The sequence below is a fragment of the Nannospalax galili genome, unplaced genomic scaffold (assembly GCF_000622305.1).
Source record: "Nannospalax galili isolate Female #2095 unplaced genomic scaffold, S.galili_v1.0 scaffold1523, whole genome shotgun sequence".
Classification (NCBI taxonomy): Eukaryota; Metazoa; Chordata; class Mammalia; order Rodentia; family Spalacidae; genus Nannospalax; species Nannospalax galili.
The window spans coordinates 227450-232622 of NW_008349186.1; the positions used below are offsets into that span (position 1 = coordinate 227450).

Sequence of the window (5173 nt, forward strand, 5' to 3'; positions counted from 1 at the left end):
TCTCTAGAAGTGGTCTGAGGAACTGTTCTTCAGTGCTTTTCTCCCAGGTGCCAGAGAGGGACACACAAAGTACACAAAGTACAATAAGCCAAGCCCAGAAAAACAAATGTTACACAACCTCATTCACGTGTGTGGATTTTTAAGCAACAAGAAGCAGAAATCAGCATTATGGCGGTGGGGAGGGCACGGTGGGGGCAGAGAAGAGTCATTGTTCAGGGGAGCTGGGGAGCACATTTCACTTAGATAGGAGCAAAGGCTATGATCATCTAGTGTACAGAATGGGATTATAGTAATAATGTCCATTTCAAAATTGCTAGAGGAGTATGTCCTCACCAAGGAAGCATTGGAAGCAATAGATTAACTGCAAGATTTAATCATTCCACATTATAAGCATATATCACAGATTGCACAGTACTCCACCAATATCTGAATATATTATTTGTCAATTAATGTGATTCTTTTCAAATTTCTTAAAAGATTATTCTGCCTAGGAATGGAGGTGCACACTGTAGTCCCAGCTTCTCAAGAGACTAAGCCACAATGACCAGTTGAACCGAGGAGTTAGAGACTCGACCTGACTAGGTAATGTAAGAAGGCCTGATCTCCAAAGAGGAGAGGCGGGAAGAAAATTCTTGTGTTGTGGGAACAGTTCAGAAGTAGACAAGAGTGGCAGTAACAAAAGTGCTCAGGTCAATCCAGTGGTCCAGGTAAGATCACTGTTTAAACTATAGTCGGAGTACTTGGGAAAGAGAAATATAAACATACTCCAAATGTATTCTGGGGACGAAGACTGATTCAGACTGGCTGGGACTATATATGCAAGTTAGAGCAAAAGGAATCAAAGATATTCTGAGGTTCCTGTTCATGGTGACACACCTCGTACTATCTACAACTATTTCACATCCTCTCTACTGTTTGTTCCTGAGCTTGGCAACATCCTACAAAGTGCTACTTCCTGTTCTTGGCGCTCCATCTCCTTCCAAATTCTTACTGTTCTAGCTGTCCTGTAATCATACATATCCCCACATTCTTTTTTATATCAGAGAGAGGAAGATTCAAAAGTCTTGTCACTGATCTCTGCTTTCATGACCCTTCCTTCCTGGTAGAAACATTTTATTCCAATGATGTTTAAAAACTAAAAGGTACTGAAAAAAATGAACCATAAAACCAACCTCAGGGATAAGTGAGTGAGGAAGGAATGGAGTTGGGGGAAGAGGAAGGAGAAACAGGGAGGGAAGGAAGGAGGGAGGAAAACGAAACGTTGAGAAATATACAAAACAAATTTAGGATATTACGTCCAATCTTTTTCCTCTTAAAATTAAAGCTGTGTCCTTAAATCTTCTATGTAAACGTGTTTTAATGCCACAAAATATTTGTAAATACATAATCATTTATTGCCTATTTCCTAATAAACATGTAAATGTTTTTTAATTAAAAAAACTAAAAGGTACTGTAAAGAAAAGTTCAGGAAAATGTATCATTTGGAACATAGTTTGTAGTAAGAATGCATTTTTAGTCAGTATTGCAGTTCAATGCAGTTCTGCTGTTTAAGCTTGATTTGGTTCTCCTTGTTCATTTTAGCTACTCCCAAATTAAAGCAAGTATGAAAACAGAATGTCGGGAAAGTATTTGAGACAGATTTGGGCATCTAAGGTAGCATGGAAGAAGCCCCGGTTTGGAAACAAAGATCAAGTGCTGCAGCAAACACAGAAACAGAGAGAGAGAATGAGAGAGAGAAAACAAAACTGACCAGGCGAGACCTTCTTCTTATTCTTTTTAAATGTCAAGAATATTATAGGATGGTGGGTGGAGAGACGCTCAGCAGTTAAGAATATTATAGGAAATACATTCAGGAAACATTATTAATGGTATATATGTGTTTACAGGTACACATCTGTGTGGTTGCCTGTTCGTGTGCATGTCGAGGCCAGAGGTCAAACTGAGACATGTTTCTCTGACGTTTTGTTTTCTCTGGACAGTGTCTCATTGGCCTGCAGCTCACCAAGTAGGCTCAGCTAACTGCCCAGTGAGCCCCAGAGATCTGCCTGCCCCACCACACCGGTGCTGAGAACACAAGCACATATCACCAGGCCTGGATTTTTTAAATGGGTTCTGGAGAGGTTAAGAGCACTGGCTGTTCTTCCAGAAGACCCAGGTTCAATTCCCAGCACCCACATAAAGGCTGACAACTGTGCATAGCTCCAGTTCCAGGGGATCCGATGCCCTCTTCTGGCCTCTGCAAAGCATTGCACAAACATGGTTCACTTACATACATGCAGGCAAAACTCTCATACACATTAAAAAAAATTAGTAAAAATGTTAAAAAGGAAAATCAAAGAATAAAGAGATGGCCAATGTGTACATGAAAACATGTTAAAAAATTTTAGCCACTTGAGGGTAAGAAAAACTGAAGTCACAATGTCCCTATACACTTACAAAATGGCCAACAGAAAATAATATGATTGTTTTGTAAATCAAATGCAGGCAAGAAGGGAGAAAGCCTAGTGCACTCATACACTGTAGTTAGGAATATAACATGGCAAGATCAGTCTGGAAAACAGTGAAGCCATGTTACATAAAAGCAAATGTGCAACTACAATGCAACACAACTGCATCCCTGGGAATAAATCCCAGAGAAACAAGAACATGTTCACACAGTCATGTGGAGGCATGCCCATGCAGGTTGTATTCCTTAATAGCCCCCGATATGAAATACCCCCTGATGGCATTTAGCATGTAAATGGAGAGAGCAATCTTGGAACTTCATGCTCAACAATAAAGAAGAATGAACATGGAGCTTGTGCAACAATCTAGGTCCAGCTTTGGAAAACAGTGGTGACTGAAAGAAGGCAATCACAGTCTTCTCATGAGTCCACTTACATACTTTTCTTAAATGACAAAAGTAAGGAAACAGTGACCAAATAGTTGTTTTGTGGCCTTAGAAATACAGGCAGGAGCATGGTTATAAAAGGACATGGCAGGGATACTTGTACAGTAAAAGGAATTGTATTCAGCCTACGGTGGTGGGATCAGCAATTTGCACACGTGATAGAATGGATGTAAAGCTAAACGCTCAGGTACACTCAGTAGAGAGGGGAAGTTTGAGTAACATGGCAGGTGGCACCAATGTGTTCATTTCCATGTGGTGATACTGTACTTTTAGTCTCACAAGATCTCCTCAGAGGGGAAAAGTCAGTGAGAAGAACAGAGGATTGCTCTCTTTTACTTCTTGAAATTGCATGAGACTGCAAGTATCTCAAAATGAAACGACTAATTCAAAAACACAGATGATAATAAAGGATACTAATATTCTAGTGTACAGCAGCTCTTCAGAACTCTCCATAAAGGTAGCAGAGTGGGTTCTCATATGAGAATGGTGATGTACTACTACAATTTAAAAAACACAGATAATAATAAAGGATACTAATATTCTAGTGTACAGCAGCTCTTCAGAACTCTCCATAAAGGTAGCAGAGTGGGTTCTCATATGAGAATGGTGATGTACTACTACAATTTAAAAAAAAACACAAAGATTTTACAATTAGTGAAAAAGTAGAAAATAATACACTTGCACTTACTGGCTCCATGAGAGATCACACAAGGTGCCTGATAGGCAGTGGCTATTGTGATGTTGCCTGATGTATCATGACAGACACCTGCTCACAACATGCTTAACCTTATAGTTAACTAAAAAGCTTGCACTCACTATTTTACAGATGAGAGAGAGAGAGAGAGAGAGAGAGAGAGAGAGAGATCAAGAGAGATCAGAGATGTGGAATGATTTGCCAGAGTTCCTAATGACGTTCTTGGTTGTTTCAGGGCAAGAATCTAGATATAGTAAACAAGTTTTTGTTAGGATTAGAGTTAGTGCATCACTCCCTCATGAATTAGTAGCATTCCAGTTGGTCATGAGGACTATACTACTTTTTATACTATCAAGCCTTTGAGATGGCTTAGAAAAGCAAAGTGAGTTATGAGAGATGAAACAACTCCAGTTTAAGGTGTAAGAATCGTAAAGGTCACTTTATTGCTAACTATAAAGCACATGCCTTTTCCAGTAGAAAAAAATACATGGAGGAAGCCAGAGACAATCGCAAGTAGAGCTCCTTGAAGCCCATTCACAGAGCTAGTTTAGTGTTCTCCTAGTAGGAAATGGATAGAGGCTTGAAGAGAGCCTAGATCTTTAAAATATCAATGTTAAATTTACTGATTTGGGCATGCTCAAAAAGAAGTTTGCTCCTGCATCCATTGGGGTCTAATCAGGATGTAGCATGCCATATTCTGAACAAAGGAAACAATGTGTGAAAGTAATTTGAACATGAGAGCAGACCTAGGAAGACAGCAGCCACTCCCTACAGAAAAGCGGGCTTTGCTGGGAAGGGCTCCATGTAGTGAACAACTGGAAACCCTCACTACACAGAACTTGGAATTCACTGCAAAGTGCCTTAGGGAGCTGGGGAAACCAGCCAAGGGAGGGGTACCGGCTGCAGCAGCGCATCAAGCACTTCACGAAACAGTGTGCTGAAGGCACCGGCAAGACAAGGACACAGGGATGGGGGGAATATACCTCCACCAAGTATGGCTCTTCATCCCTCTACAGCAATCACGCTTGCTGCAAAGTAAACACCTGACAGGCCCAGGTCCCTCATTAGCATACAGGTAATTAAAGCTGGTCTAGAACTGAGAGAAAGCTCATACATATGTGTGTGCAGTATTTTCATTGTATTTGATTTTCATTATATTTCCCCAATAGTGAATAATGTATTCATTCAACTTGTCATTTCCCAGTTGTTTCAAAATCCTGAGACTTGCAAATGGGTTTCCAGCCTCCTGTCATTTTCCACTCAGTCTGTCCTAGTCTCCCTCAAGCCTGCTGCAGTCCCTCACCCAAGAGCAGCGGGGGTTCCACGAGTGCTTGAATGGAATTGAATACACCACTGCCCAAATATCTTTCAAAGACTCAGTCTAAGGGGCTGGAGAGATGACTTGGCAGTTAAAAGCACTGGCTGCTCTTGCAAAGGACCCAGTTCAGTTCCCAGCACACACATGGCAGCTAACAACCATCTGTAACTCCAGTTCCAGGGGCTCCAATGCCCTCTTCTTAGCTCTGTGGGCATTGTACAACATGGATACACTTGCACCCATGATGGAAAAACACACAAAATAAAAATAA

General features: G+C 40.9%; 1 pseudogene; it reads left to right on the forward strand.

The window, feature by feature from the left end:
* Positions 1-506: 506 nt before the first annotated feature.
* The window catches only part of LOC103744696, a 12961-nt pseudogene continuing 8294 nt past the window's right edge, over positions 507-5173 (forward strand).